This window comes from Nicotiana attenuata, chromosome 7 (assembly GCF_001879085.1).
Source record: "Nicotiana attenuata strain UT chromosome 7, NIATTr2, whole genome shotgun sequence".
NCBI lineage: Eukaryota > Viridiplantae > Streptophyta > Magnoliopsida > Solanales > Solanaceae > Nicotiana > Nicotiana attenuata.
In genome coordinates, this window is record NC_031995.1 from 19,737,412 (window position 1) to 19,754,292 (window position 16,881).

At 42.9% G+C, this 16,881-nt stretch overlaps 1 pseudogene; it reads right to left on the reverse strand.

The window, feature by feature from the left end:
- Positions 191-15,974, reverse strand: LOC109229877 (annotated as a pseudogene).

The window sequence follows — 16,881 nt, forward strand, 5'->3', positions numbered from 1 at the left end:
GATGAAGGTTTGCAACCCTCGCCTCACCAATTCATTATACATGCGCGGGCAGTGGTGCTGGAGCCATCCGACGTGAATACCCCTCTCCGGAATTGGCTTTCTACGAGCCTTTTCCGTAAAGCGGTCCTGAGCTGCGGCTGAAGCAAATTTTGTAACATCAAAGGGACGGGCATGTGCAGACCCTCTTGACCTAGCCAAACCAGCTTGGCTGCTTGATGAGGCCCCTGTGGCTTGTCGTTTCCTTCATGGAGCCATGATACCTGCAAAACGAAAAAAAATTAGCACAGCCCAACTAAAATTTGTGACGCAATGCGGTTACTCAGACTTCACACGCATATATGGTCACAAACTACATTAGCACGTTCATTCGGGCCTTTCCACGAACACCTTGTGGGCATTAGACCTTCACAACCCCTTTTAAGTTTTTTAAACAATAATCCACCACATACTCTCACCAAAATCACAAATCAAGTGGCATGCCACCCCACACTTATCACCCACCAACACCACAACTTATAGCACCAAATTCTCTACACAAAATCTAAGCACAACTACTATAACTAATTTGCATACAAACAACATCTGAAAAAAATAACAATAGAAAAAGAGAAGAAAAAGAAACTAGAGTTCATACCTGTGAGGGACGATGGTGGTGAGTGGAGAAGGAGAATGGGGATGTAGATAGGGAAATTGGGATGGGGGAAATCGGTGAGGATGGGGGAGGGAATTTGGGAGCAGGGGTTATGTTTTTGTTGGAAGGGGGAGAGGAGGGAAGGGCTGGGGGTTTGTTTTAAACGAGCGACAATTTGACGGACTAGCGCGGCCAGATGCGCGGTCGCTCTAGTTTAGCGCGGCCAAAACAGAATCCTGGAGAAATTAGCGCGCCCAGATGCGCGCTCACATGCGCGACCGCGCTAGTTGCGCATTCAGAAGCGCGCCCAGGTGCGCGGCCAAGACAGAATCTGTGCAAATTAGCATGCCCAGATGCGCGTTCACATGCGCGGGCACGCACCTGGGCGGAATTTTTTTTTTCTCAATTTTTCACCTGTCCTTACCTCGTTCGACGGCCTTAGCACTTTTTCATTGTCACCTGCATTGGTTAGCACTTCCTAAACCACAAAATCACAACTACTACTATCGTTGGGTTGCCTCCCAACCAGCACCTTATATAATGTCGTGGCACGATGTTTACAACAATTCAATGGGTTGCCTCCTATCTAGCGCCTGATTTAACGTCGCGAGACGACGCAAAGTCTCGCTTACTCATCAGCGAGTACAACCTTGGTCTTTTCACGATTAATCATTCCTCCCCAATAGTGCTTGACTCTAAGACCATTCACCAAGAATGTCCTCTCACCATTTAAAAGCTCGCAGCTCGATTGCACCATAAGGAGTGACTCTCACTACCTCAAAAGGACCTGGCCATCTCGACTTTAGCTTCCAGGGAACAGCCGTAGTCTGGAATTGAATAACAATACCTTTTGGCCTGGCTCAAAGTGACGTGGCTTGATATGCTTGTCATGCCATCGTTTTGTCTTTTCTTTATATAGCTTGGCATTTTCATAAGAGTGCAGCCTGAACTCGTCTAACTCATTCAACTGCATAAGTCTATTCTCACTTGCGGTTTCAAGGTCCATGTTTAGCTTCTTAATGGCCCAGTATGCTTTGTGTTCAAGCTCAACGGGAAAGTGGCAGGCCTTCCCATAAACCAGCTTGTAAGGGGACGCTCCAATTGGCGTTTTATATGTAGTCTTATACGCCCATAGGGCATCATCCAACTTTGCAGCCCAATCCTTCTGATTCACACTCACCGTCTTCTCTAATATTTGCTTGATTTCTTTGTTTGACACCTCAGCTTTCCCACTTGTCTGCGGATGATATGTTGTAGCAACTTTGTGGCGAACTCCATATTTAGCAAGAAGGTTATTCAACAATCGATTGCAAAAATGAGTCCCTTCATCACTGATCAAGGCCCGTGGAGTCCCAAATCTCGAGAATATGTTCTTTCTCACAAAAGCAGCGACCACCATGGCATCATTTGTTGGCAAAGCAATTGCCTCCACCCATTTTTACACGTAGTCAACGGCTAGCAAAATGTACTTGTTTCCTCTGGATGGTGGAAATGGCCCCATAAAATCTATCCCCCACACATCAAAAAGCTCAACTTCTAGAATATTATTTAAAGGCATCTCATGCTTCCTTGTGATTGTTCCCGTTCTATGACATTGGTCACACTTCTTTACGAATGCATGGGCATCCTTGAATAAGGTTGGCCAAAAGAGACCGGATTGTAACACCTTTGTAGAAGTTCTATCTCCTCTATGATAGCCCCCATAAGGTGATGAGTGACAATCATACAACACTAATTCCACCTCTTTTTCAGGAATGCATCTCCTCATCAACTGATCAGCACATTCCTTGAGGAAATAGGGCTCATCCCAGTAATAGAAGTTCACATCATGTAAGAACCGCTTTCTAGCTTCAGATTGGATTTCGGGAGGGAGTACTCCACTCACAAGATAATTCACATAGTCTGCATACCATGGGGGGGGGGGGGGTCTTGGGTTATAGCAAAAAGTTACTCATCAGGTAACACCTCTTTAATTTGGCCATCCTCCTCCACGTGATCGTGATTTTCCAACCTTGATAGATGGTCAGCTACTTGGTTTTCTGTCCCCTTTCGATCTCGTATTTCTACATTGAATTCCTGCAGCAACAAAACCCAGCGCATCAAATGAGCTTTGGATTCCTTTTTTGTAAACAAATACCTGATTACTGCATGATCCGTATGGACTATGGCTTTCGTTCCCACCAAGTATGCCCGGAATTTCTCAAAGGCCCACACAATGGCTAACAACTCCTTCTCAGTGGTGGTGTAATTCAGATGTGCATCATCAAGAGTCTTACTCGCATAGTAGATGGAATAAAACATCTTGTCCTTCCTCTGGCCTAGCACTGCCCCAATAGCAGGGTCACTCGCATCACACATAAGTTTAAATGGTAGAGACCAATCAGGTGCCACAATAATGGGGGCAGTCACCAACTTCTTTTTAAGTTCCTCAAATGTGTTGAGGCAAGCATCATCAAAATTGAAAGTGACATCTTTTTCAAGCAGCCTGCACAAAGGAGTAGCAATTTTTGAAAAATCTTTAATAAAGCGCCGATAGAAACCCGCATGTCCCAAGAAACTACGGACACCCTTCACTGAGAGAGGTGGAGGTAATTTTGCAACCGCCTCCACCTTCGCTTTATCAACTTCAACGCCGCTCCTAGATACTCTGTGACCCAGCACGATGCCCTCTTGTACCATAAAATGGCACTTCTACCAATTTAATACCAGATTTGTTTCTTCACAACGGGCCAACACCTTGCTTATATTCCTCAAGCAATCATCATAAGAAGACCCAAAAACTGAAAAATCATCCATAAACACTTCCACGAATTTTTCCACCATGTCGGTGAAAATAGCCATCATGCATCTCTGGAATGTGGTTGGTGCATTACAAAGACCAAATGGCATTCGCTTGAAGGCAAAAGTGCCATAAGGACAAGTAAAAGTAGTCTTCTCCTGATCCTCTGGGCATATGACAATCTGATTGTATCCTGAATAACCATCAAGGAAGCAGTAATATTCATGCCCGGCTAACCTGTCTAGCATTTGATCGATGAATGGGAGTGGGAAGTGATCCTTGCGAGTTGCCTTATTGAGCCTTCTATAATCAATGCAGACTCTCCAGCCCGTAACAGTGTGAGTGCGGATTAGCTCATTCTTCTCGTTCTCAACTACAGTCATTCCTCCCTTTTTGGGCACACATTGAACCGGGCTTACCCAGTTGCTATCAGAAATAGGAAAAATGATACCTGCATCGAGCAACTTGATTACTTCCTTTTTCACCACCTCTCTCATAATGGGATTTAATCTCCTTTGCTGCTCTACACTGGGGCGGTGTCCGTCCTCTAGAAAGATTTTATGCATGCAAAACGATGGACTAATACCCTTGATGTCAGCTATAGTCCACCCAATGGCCCTTTTATGCTCGCGGAGGACCCTGAGCAATTTTTCTTCTTGAGTGCTGGATGAAATAATCACGGGCAGTGTCTCTGAGTTCCCCAAATAAGCATAGCGCAGATGCGCTGGAAGTGGCTTGAGTTCTAGCTTCGGAGCTTCTTCAATAGATGGACTGGGGAGGGTCAGAGTGACAGGCCTGTCCAACTCTTCAAATTTTCTAACCCCATGTACATAACTGCATGACATATCCAGCACTTGCTCAATTTCTCCCATCCTTTCATCTTCACTATTTTCTACGTCCCCAATCAATACTCGTTCAACAGGATCTGCAGGGCTCATATAGGGTACTAACGATGTGGCATCACCTTCCACCACAGAGATCATGGATAACTCTTCATAATGGGCTGGTAACTTGAGTGCTCTATAAACATTGAAGACCTCCACTCGGTCACCCACTCTCATCGTCATCTTTCCTTCACAAACATCAATAATAGCTCGGCCCGTGGCTAAGAATGGACACCCCAAAATAAATGGGACTTCCTGATCAGGCTCATAATCCAGGATGATGAAGTCAGCTGGGAATATGAAAGACCCCACTTGAACTAGCAGATCTTCAATCACTCCCTCAGGATGGGCAAGGGAGCGGTCAGCTAACTGTAAGATAACTGTTGTTGGGCGTGGTTCACCCAACCCCAACTGTCTGAATATAGATAGCGGCATCAAATTGATGCTTGCTCCAAGGTCACATAGAGCTCGCCCAACAGCATGTTTACCAATCGTGATTTGGATAGTGAAACTACCTGGATCCTTCAATTTCTGAGGTGACTTGCCTTGAATTCTGGAACTGCACTCCTCAGTCAGTGCCACAGTCTCGAACTCGGTCAGCCTCCTTTTATTCGCCACAATGTCCTTGATGTATTTTGCATATTTGGGTACTTCTTGTAAGATGTCAACCAATGGAATATTTATTTGCACCTGCTTCAAGATATCAAGAAACTTTTTATATGTGGCATTATCTCGTAATTTTTGCAGTCTTTGAGGGAATAGAGGTGGTGGCCTTGCAACCAATTGTGGGGATTGCTTAGCCACCGCCTCTCCAGCTGGCTTCTCTGGCTCCAGGCTTTATCTGATGTTGATTCTACAACGGCTGGCATCTCATTAAAAGTCACCTGTTTCCTCTTTTTAGATAGAACTTCCTTTAGTTGTCTCCCATTCCTCAACGATACGGCATTAAGGGCCGCCCTAGGATTGGCTTCAGTGTCACTTGGAAGTGCTCCAACTGGTCTAGTGTTTTGAGTACTAGCAAGCTGTCCCATTTGACGCTCCAAATTTCTCACTGTTGTGGCGAGGGCTTGCTGTTCAGCCATCATCTTTTTAAACATGTCTTCAAGATGACTTGTAGGACTCGCTTGTTGTTCGACCTGAGGTGGTCTATATTGTTGTTGAGGTGCTTGAGGCCTATATTGATTCTGAGTGCCCTGGTTTCCACCCCAAGAGAAGTTTGGGTGGTTTCTCCAGTTGGGATTGTAAGTGTTCCCATATTGGTTTGTTTGGCCCCTATTTGAACTACCCACAAAGCAGACAGACTCTGGGTTTGCGGGGCATATATCACTCGTGTGCCCCTCTCCACATATTTCACAAAAAGCTTGAACTTGTTGTACCGGTTGTATTTGTTGCTTGTTGATACTCAAGTTCATCTGGTTGACTTGATTGGCCAGTGTAGCAATCTGCGCTGATAATGCTGAGACGACATCTAACTCAAGAACCCCTGCAGACTTTTGCACTGTGTGTCTGCCCATCTCTCCTTGCCAATCCAGATTGCTCTTAGAAAATTTGTTCAACAATGCATATATCTCGTCAAAGCTTTTCTCCAACACTTGACCCCCAGCTGAAGCATCTACCACAATCTTAGTTTCAAAATGGAGCCCTTCTATGAAAGTGTGAGCTAACACTTCATTCGTCTGATTGTGATGGGGATAGTCTCTGAGTAGCCCCTTGAACCTTTCCCAAGCTGAGTATAAAGATTCTCCTGCTTTTTGTTTGAAGGCCACTATTTCACTTCTGATCTTTGCAGTTTTTCCTGAAGGAAAGAACCTTGCCAGAAATTTTCTTGCCAAATCATTCCATGATGTAATGGAGTTAGCTGGTTCTGCCTTTAGCCATCGCTTAGCCTCACCCAACAGAGAGAATGGAAAAAGTGTGAGCCTCACATAATCTGGAGTGACCCCGTTAGTGATATAAGTATCACTAATCTCCAAGAAGTTCAGAATATGCTGCTGCGGATCCTCATGTGGAAGACCCATAAATTGCCCGTTTTCATGAAGCAGCTGGATCATGCTCTGTTTCAGCTCAAAGTGCCCAGTGATCCTGGGCTTCACTATACTGGAGGTGACATTAGCAATGCTGGGCATTGCCACCTCCTGAACAGCCATGGGTTGCTCCTCTGCCATGTCCACAGGAAGTTGAACAAGTGCCTGAATATTATTCGTGTCCCTTGCTTCCCTCAACCTCCTGTGAAATGTTCTCTCCGGTTCAGGATCAAAGCCTTGAAGTCGGTCCTGGCTTCTGACCCTACGCATTCAATCAAAATTCCTGAGATCTGAGCAACAATCAAGTAACGTTAGACTAGACAAAATAAGCAATTAAAGCAAAAACTAGCAAGTAGCTAATATTCAAGTCCCCGGCAACGGCGCCAAAAACTTGTTGCTCCCAAACGCACACGCAAGTATACGTGGTCGACAAGTAATATAATGATAAGTTGAGTGTCGAACCCACAGAGACTTGTGTAAATTACTCACGGAATTACTCAAATTGCTATTCAGTCCAGCTAAAATCAAAGTCCAATGATATGATTATATTATACTACGATTCTAAGTAAAAACTAAATTATCAAGTAACTAATTGATTGTTGTGTATTCAGTAGAGATAAGTATTCCAGGGTTGTGATCGATTCACCATTCGTATTGTGTTCTAATTAACTCTCCCCTTCATATAATTCACTCATGGTTGCTAATTAATCGATAGATGCTCTCATAGCCTTCTTCCGAAGTACTACTCACCTATTCTCAATAGATTAACGCCTATATTCCTATGAAATCAATCTATTAAGAACGCATTAAGATTACGATATTTAATTAAGCACGGTGACTAGGTATATTCCTATCCAAACCACAAATCCGCTCCCCCTAAGGGTTAAGATCATGCTCTCTTCAACTCTTCTCTAATCTAAACATGGCTTTCCCAAGCATAACATAGATAGTAAATAGAACCTAACTGTTGGCCAGACAATTAAGCAATTAAACACAGAATTGAAGAAACAACCATATATTGGTGAATTATAATCAAGGTCAAGCTAATATAAAACCACAATATTCATGGCTAAATCACAACCCCAGAACAATGGGTGTTTAGCCACTCATGCTAGCGTTCATCACAATAATGTTCAATTTCATCATAATTAGCAAAAACCAAGGGAAGAAAAGAAGAACTTGATGATCAAAATCTCTGCCTCTCTTCTTGCCTCTCTATCCCTTCACTGGACTATGAAAACCTTGATAAATAATCCTTGGGCGAGCTTGACTTTATATAGGTTAAGTGGGGTTTCCTCCAGATTTCCAATTATACCCCTGAAGAACGCTTCCCGGAAATTGGACTAGCATGGTCACGCATATGGGCGCGCATCTGACCGCGCTAGTTGGCAGATGTTCTATTCAAGGCGCGCTAATATTAGCGCGGGCACGCATCTCGGCGCGCTAGCCCAGTACTTTGTTTCCTCACTTCTTTTTCTCGTCTTCAAGTGTACTCATCTCCAAAGGGTCTTTCTTGCTCCAAAATAGTTCCAATCACAACTTTAAGGCATCACGTAGGCTCCTCATCCTGCAATGTATACAATTCACAATTAGAGCCTATTTTTAATCAATTAACCACATTATGACATCGGAATATAACTAAGAGGGAGCATAAACAATCGCCAAATTACCTAGATTTAGCCTCTTATCATTGGTGAAAGGCTTGATCCAGATGTGGCACTGGCTGCTCAAGAGGGTAGTACGGTCCACGCCATGGAGGCGACCAATCGTTATACTCTTTCCATGTGTACTGATATCCGAGCCCAAAGGTAGTACCGTGACCCTTCAACCGTATTGGCTTAGTGATACCTTAAAGATTCTTCCCAAGCCCTTTACCAGGTTCGTACCCAGACTATGCCAGTATGCTCTCTAGTTTACTGCTCCACCATTTACCTTTCTCAACGGCATTGACACGTTCAATGTGATGATAGGTTTCCCCTCCTAGCCTTCTTCTATTCCCAATAACCGGGATGGTTTGACTAGTGTAGATGGGATTACTCCCATCCCCGTGAATGATCACCTCTTGACGATTCCATTCAAACTTTACGGCTTGATGGAGTGTGGATGCCACAACCCCAGCGGCATGGATCCATGGTCGGCCTGACAGAAGATTTCATGAGGCCAGTATGTCGAGCACCTGAAATTCGACGTCGAACCAAGTTGGCCCCATCTGCAAGCACAGGTTAATCTCCCCGATTGTGGCCCTTTCAGACCCATCGAAAGCTTTTACATTCATGCTTCCTGCTCGTATTTCATGAAAACCTCTTTCCAATCTTTTCAGAGTGTCGAACGGGCAAATATTGAGGCTTGAACCCCCGTCAACCAAGACCCTGGCAATAAAGTAGTCTTCGCATCACACTGTAATGTGCAGTGCCTTGTTGTGATTCAGACCCCCAGGTGGCAACTCATCCTTGTGGAAAGTGATTTTGTGACTTTCCAACACCTGTCCTACCATGTTAGACATCTCTCCGCTGGTGATGTTATTGGGCACGTAAGCTTCGCTCAACACTTTCATCAGAGCATTCTTGTGTGCTTCTAAATTTTGTAACAGTGACAGGATGGATATCTGAGCTGGGGTTTTGTACAAATGATCAATGACGGAATATTCCCTTGCTTGGGCTTTCCTCCAAAGGTCATCTGGCCTTGTATCAATGACAGGCTACTTGGCAGTAGTATCCTTACTTGGTCCTCCCAAGTATTTAGGTGTGTAGATTCTCCCGGTCCTGGTCATTCCTTGTGCGGCATCGGCTTCCTCCATCTTTGCCTTTCCTTTGAGCCTAGCTTCGGCAACATAGTCCCAGGGTATCTCTTTTGAGTGGAAAGGAGGTGTGGTTGATACTGTCACGGTGAAAGGTGTGGCCACTTCCACTCTAAATGGAGCAGGGGTGGCAGTAGGCGGAGCTACCTCTACCTCGAACGGAATAGGGGCTATCCCAAGTCAAACCCTTTACGAGTACGGTTCTCCAGCACCAATAACCCGGGGCTATCCCAAGTCAATCCCGCAAGACCTCTAATTTCTTCAAGAAGTGGTGTCATTTCTATGTCGCCAAAATGAAACACAGTCCTTTCACTATCCCAGAATAAAGTGGCAGCCTCGATCAGCCTGTTGTTTGGCTCATTGTCTAATAGAGAAGGTAAATTGCCCAAGTACTTTCTTACGTGTTTCTTGTCACTTGAGGAAAGGTCCTCCCACCAATCTAGTAGCAATGGTAGAATGTTGCTGACCATACCGAATCTGGGGACCTCGTGCCTCATTTTCTGCAAAACAAAAGAGTTAGTGCCTTATCCCCTACCAGACTCGACTATTTATACATTTATGTTTAGTACATTGGCATTTAGTTCTCCAAATTAATGCACAAAACGTGGTTGTGTCCGTTGGGAATAGGGAAACCCCGGTGGACTTTTGGATAAGGCTTGTCTTAAAGGGTTATTATGTGGACAACATATTAACCCGGCTAGGTTTGACCATGATGCATGCACAATTACAATCAGAGTAAGGTTACTATGGGGGTCTAGACTGGTACCCTCAAGCGGACAACTTGAGGGTGAAAGGCCCGGAACCGTCGACTGCACTGCTGATCGACTAGTTTTACCGCAAATAAGCCTTTCCGAATTTAAGGGTAATAAATTGGAAGAGCGCAACCACTCATCAAGCGGTTTTACAGGATTTTGATACGCACGAATGGAATATGATGTGAAGTAAATGCAATAATAACAGCATGTTGTCAAGTATTTGCAGGTAAGGAAATAATAAATGCAGTATTTAAATAATTGAAAGACGGTTACAGAAGGAGAAAACAAAGAGACATGTCAGTTTCAGGGAAATAAAGAAATCATAAATGCTCATAAAATAAACAGTTAGATTCAAATAAGGGAAAGGGTACGTGGGATAGAGCATGCTTGGACTAATTCACAGAAAAATAAGTTCATTATGGTAAGAGCCTAAATATCCCCAGCAGAGTCGCCATGCTGTCGCGCCCGCTTTTTTCCTCCTCGCAGAGAACATCCGGGTTTTGACATTTCATGGTGGAAATAACTCTTTTCCTTTTGGGAATCGAGTTTTTGAAGAGTCTCCACCTAACGAATTATGGTGCGTTAGGGCACCTTGAGCAATTAACTCATGGACTAGTTTGCGTTACCAGAGATTTAGGGTAAGGGCGAAATAACCTTGAGGGGAAGGTGTTAGGCACCCCTCCCGGTCCACAACGGTGGGTCCCGACCGAACTTATACTCATGTGAATTAGTCAAATAAACAGATAAACAGTTTTACCACGTACTTGCAAGTAAAGGAATGTTTTGACATTCAAGTAATGAAACAAGGAAAAGGGTTTGAACAGGTTGCACATATATAAAGAAAAGTAAATTTATTTAAACAACGGGAGTTAAGAAAGGGGGTCCTAGGTTGGTTAGACTACAAGATCACCCCACACAATGCCCGGTAATCACTCCTCAATAAGGGGCTACACGTGACATTAGCGCGTACTCATCATATCCTTACTACCCAATTCCCTCCCCTTGGTCATAGCCTAAAGCATTGTAATAACCTTGAAAGATATCCTATGCGTGCACTACCCGTCCCTTCCTTGTGGCCCTGGAGGTATTTAGGACCTCTAATTTCGGGTAGTTCTAGACCATCCTAAGTTGTTTAAAGGAGAAAAGTCTAGGCGTCAAACAAAACAAGTAGGACTATATTAAAAAAAGGCTCACATTTACCTCCACAAACATAACAAACAAATGCACGTCTCAGACGATTGTTTTTAAGTATTTGAGAGAAAACCTTAGAACATGATATCTAGGTGGGCTGAGAGTATACGGCATGAGTTAGGACCAAGTGTCAAAGACCTATTAGCTTGCCTACTGATTTTAGACCTATGAATGCGAGCAATTTTAAAAAACAAAGCGCGGTTTTATAGCTGCAGGATTTTAATCGCCCTATAGGCTTGCCTAAGCGCATGACAGTGACGTCTTAAAAGCATGATATCTATTAGGACTGCAATAAAACAATGATCAATTTTAAACGGATAACTTGAGATCCTATTGGCATGCTTTATAGCACTACTAATTTAAGGCAGTGTTTGAAAACTTATTTAAAGAAGCGGACAGATTAATTAAATTAAACCAATTCGGAATAAACAAACGTGGATTAAACTGATTTATTTAACTAAACTGGTTTTACGTTCTATAGGCATGATTTCTATTAGAGCTGATTTTAATTCCTATAGGCATGATATCTAATTTTTAAAAGCCATTTAGACCCTATAGACATGGTTTCTAATTGTGTGGAAGTAAAGCAAACATAACAAACACATTTGAATCGACACGACCCTATAGGCATGGTATCTACCCAGTTTTATCCATAATATATATACTACCCTCCCTTTTCACTAAACACCCCACTGTTTGTCTTCAACAATTATTATAGACCAATGAATTAAGTAAAAATACATAAATAAATAGGAGTTAATCTATAGGGAGCCTGCAGCAGGCCCAAATGATTTCCAAGCCTCCAATAGCCTCAAATGCCAAAGTTCCATAGTCAATCTCATGTCTAGGTGTGTCAGAGTTCCCTAAGGACCTCAAGGATCCCAGGAAGTGCTCACACCTAGACCTTTTCTCAAATAATAATTGATTTAGGTGTAGTGTGGAAAGGCCAGCTCTGACATGCCAGAGCTTAGAGAGATCTCAAGGATATCAAGGCAATACGCATATCAAAGGGGCAGAACCTAATATTCTAAGAGTAAGTGGAAGTGCATAACAATTGAAAGAGTTTAAAAGAAAGGTCTTAAGACTGAAAAGAACTTTTGAAAACCATTAGTGCTGAAACAGTTTGAGAAAAAGTGTGAAGAAAACAATTGGCAATCAGAACAAAGTCATAGAACAAGTTTCAGGAAAAACTTTCACACAAAGGGGATCGGGGGTTGGGAACATAGAGGGTATCTCTTTATGGAGCATACAGACGACAAGACATAGAGAGTATTGAGGGGGTTCTACCTATGCAACAAAAATCACAGCAGAAACATGCATCACACAGCTAAAATTACTTTAAAGGGATTGACTGACTTAGTAGGAATGAAACAGAGCAGGCAAGGACTTAAATGAGCATGTTGGGCAAGTATTGACAATGGAGGCATGCTAGTTATATAGAAGCAGAGTTTACGAAAGACAGTAGTTAGGCCAAACATATGCAGACATGCTAAACAAGACAGCAAACAGGCAAGTAAAGTGGGAACATACTAATCATAGGTTTGAATGGGTAATATTAGACATGCTTGGCTAAGCAGTAGACAGAAACATGAACAAACTTAAGCCATATGAACTAAAGCAGTAAGTAAACACATAGGTTTGATTCTTAAAAATTAATCCGAAGCATACCTAGTTAAATAATGAAAAGCACAAGATGTGAGAAAGGTAGTGTGCAACTTCCAGCCTTGGCTTGCAGCCGGCTAGAATGGCAAAGATTACAAGTAGTAAAGAGAGCAGAAAGAGAGCCTTTTAGATTGTAAAAAGTAGTGGTTTTGAACTATTGTTCGTTGTCCGGAAGTAAAAATAGGATGGGGCTTATATAGTAATCAAAAGCTTAACAAAATAAGGTAAGAGATCAATTAAGTAGCAAATCAGGGAAGTTTGTGGAATCAATCACATATGTAAATCAGCAAGTCCTTCACTTAATCAAGGGATAATCAAATCAACGGTAAAAGCATGCTAGGTATTTAAAGAAAAAAATCAAGTAAGTTTTGGGTAAAGAGTAGGTAATTAGGGATAAATGAACAGAAGTTTCAATTAAGGAAACAATCAGCAAGAATCAGCAAAAATACAAACAAGGCAAGGGAAAATTAATTAAGGCAAGCATTTCAATCAAATCGAGTAGAGAGGTAAGAATCGAAAGTTTTAAGGGAAAGTGTTCAAACTAAACCAGGAAATAAGGAATTAAAAATAATCAAGGGTTCAATCAAAGAGAAAGTCATGAAAGAGTCAGCAAGTTTAGCATATAAAATAAGGCAAAATATGAGTAGTCAGGATTCGACACACAACTTTAACAAAATAAAAAAAATTTAAAACAACAATGATTCAAGGAGGAAGATACAGGTCTTAACATGAATAGTTAGGATGAACACAAGCATATAGAATCAGTGAAAGGTCGAACTAAGAAATTCAGTCGAAGCATATTAGGGCGAGAAAATCACGAGAAATCACAAGAAACCAAAGCAAGGTCACAGTCAATATACCAGTACCCATAAACCAAACGAAGAACAACAGAAAATTAGGGTTTTTAGTACAAGCGAGTTAAGGTTGTAGCAAAACATACAAAATCAGTCAAACATATGAGAAGCAAAAGATCAAACACTAAAAAAAAAAATCAAACATTTTGTAAAAAGAAATTTCGGAAACCCTAGTTTAGAAAAGTGATGAAAATCAATTGAAAATCATACGATTCTTGTAAAGAATCTCAAGGTTGTTGTAAAACTCACATGAAACAAGTCCAAATCATCTCAGATCCGTACAAATCTAAGAGGTTCAGAAAATGAAATTAGGGTTTCGAAGAGAACAACACAGAGGTGAAGAAACATGTTTAAAAACCCATAGATCGTAGTCAATATAGGACGATCTTACCGGAATCACACTGGAGTGGCCTGAAACAGGCGATAAAGGAACCATAGATGCAAGCCAACTAGCCCTGGTTCCTTGAGGACCCTGGAGATGGCAAGAATAACGTGAGAGAGGCCATTGGAGGCCTGGGAGGTGGTGAGAAACCACCGTAGATAGCCATAGGTGAGTGTCAGTGAGGGTTAGGTTTGAGAGCGTTTGAGAGAGGAGAGGTATTTCAGGGCGGCGGATGGTGTAGAATGATAGGGTTTTGGGGGGTCTTTTGGTTTATTTTAGGAAGGGTCATTTGTGGCCGTTGATCTCTATGATCAACGGCCGAGATTAAAGGCTATTGGGTCTGGATCAGGTCTTCAGGGTTTGGGCTGGGTAATTTTAATTAAAAATTGGGGTGGTATTGGGTTGGAATAGGGCTGAAATTGAAATAAAACAGGCCAGATTTTAAATAGCCGCTTTTAATAACTATAGAATTTATAAAAATAATAAATGATTTAAAATACTTATTTAATATTTAAAAATATAAAAGACCATTTTATGCATCAATAATGTAATTATGCACTGGTATAGGCTATTATTGCAAAGATGTGCAATTAGCCTAAAAAATGTAAATATAATTACAAAAAATACACTTAAAATGTTTAAACACTATTTTGGCATAAATAAAGAAATTAGATGACTAAATCACCACAAAAATAACTTGAAGGATAATTATGGAAATTTTATAAATAAAAAGAGAAGAAATAAATCAATTTGGAGCTTTTAAAAATTATAAAAATGCTTATGCATGCGTATAACTGCATATGTGCTATTTTGAAAGTATATATATGTATTAAAAGAATATATGAGGAAAAATTGGGTATCAACAGCGCCTGGTCCACCTCAGTCACCATGCAGCAAAAATAGCTGCCCACACACGTCGGAGTGGACAGCACCCGGGGGTCTACCGGGATAGTAAGCAAAACCGTTCTTTTACGGGCGGGATCCACACTCGGGGCAAGGAACTTCCTCACTAGCTTCGGGCTCGAGCTCGGCTCGCCTGCTCCCGACGGCACGTCCGTTTTTGGGACCTCCAGGTGACCAAGCCTGGAATAGTCCTCCAATGCGCTCATGTCCAAGCTGTCGAAGAACATGTTGAGGGCACCATCTACGTTCCGTGCCGTCTCATTTGATTTCTCTTTATCAGCTTGAGCATCTTCGAACATATACTCTGTGTGAGATGGCGTCTCTGCAATGTTGATGACACCAGCTACTTCCTTTGGGGCAGGAGCGACTTCTCAGGAGGCTGTGGCCTCTGATTCTCCTTCTGGCTCCCAAGCTAGAGGGGGATCGGCCTCTCGGCCACCTTCTTTGGTTGCCGCCTGCTCTCCTTCGTTGACGGTCGACCCGTGAGCGATGAAATCCAGGTCATCATCCTCAAGGTCATCCCTGAGTCGGAAGAGGAATCGGGGTCCGGAACCCTGGCTTTGGTACTCTTTTTATTGCTTTTCCAGACCCGAAAAACTACCCTCTTCTTCTTCACCTCGGCGTCTGGGGAGCTAGAGGATTTCCTCTTTTTCTCCTCCTTTGCGGTAGCTCCAGGCTGTCCCAAAGTGAAGGGTTCAGCAAGCGAGGACGGGGCCTCGTTCTCATCCAATAGTCGAAGCTCGGTTGTCTTAGAAAAACCTGTGAAAGGGAAAAGACTTAGCAGAAATAAAATTTAGTTATGTAAATGTAATCTTCTGGGAGGAAGACTCACCATGGGAACGGGTCTCCCACTTGCCCTTCGAGAGTTTGCGTCATTCGCGCTCGAAGTAAGACATTTGTTTGCAAATCCTCACGATCCACTCCTTAAAGCGGGGACTGCATTGGGAACTTGGGCGACCGCTGCACTACGGTAGACTCAGGCAATTATAAAAAGAATAAAAGGAAGTACCAAGTACTCAAGAAGGAGAAGACTTACGGGATGAGTTCCACTTTTCAGGGAACGGCAGAAATTTGGGGGGAATAAGGTCTTCGGTTTTCACTCGAACAAACATCCCCTGCTAACCTCGATCTCGACCTTCAGTGATGCTCAAGAATGGAGCTTTACTTGCTCGACAAACGAGCTTGATCAACCCCCCTCAGAAGATTCAGGGACTGTAGAGACGAAGCAGGTGGTGAGGGTGAACCGAGGTGCTTTGGTGTTATTTACGAAGTGGCGGAGGAGGATTATGATCCTCCAAAAGGATGGGTGAATCTGCCCAAGGCATACCTCGTACCTTTTGAAGAAGCCGAGGATTATAGGGTCTATAGGGCAAGCGTGATGGGGTAAGTGTAAACACTTAGATACCTCTCCACGTGAGTGATAATGTCTTCGTTGGGCCCGAGGTTGACCACCTCTTTTCCCTCCCAGTTACAGTCCACCCGAATTGTGGGGAGTGTGTCCTTAGTAACGGATCATATGTACATCTATACTCTTTCGCCTCGGTCCTGTTGATTGGAGGCCTTCTCGACTTTGAAGGTGTTTTCAATGGATCAACCTCAGGGAACGAAGCTCTTCAAAGGAGGCTCCTGGGCCACCTTAGGAACGGCCACCTCGGCATCCGTGGCCAGGTTAGAAGATCAAGGGGCGGTCTGTTGAGGCACGAATTTGGAAGAGTTTGCCATCGGATTCTGGAAAATATGAAGGCTTGAAGAAAAATATGAAGGTTTGAAGATGAGGATATGAAGATCTAGAAAGCAATGTATGAGTATTTGAAGGTATTATAGATAAGTGGAGAATTCGTGGGTAAGTGAAGGAGGTCTGGAATCGAAAAGTAAAAAAGTGAAAAAAGGGTCGAAGCTTTTATAGAGGAAGGATAATCAATGCATGATGTTTCGCATTCGAGGACAGTCAGCCGGCGGCTGAAACGTGTCTGAAGTCAGAACGACGTGACTGATGGGACGTTTTGATAATCCATCAAA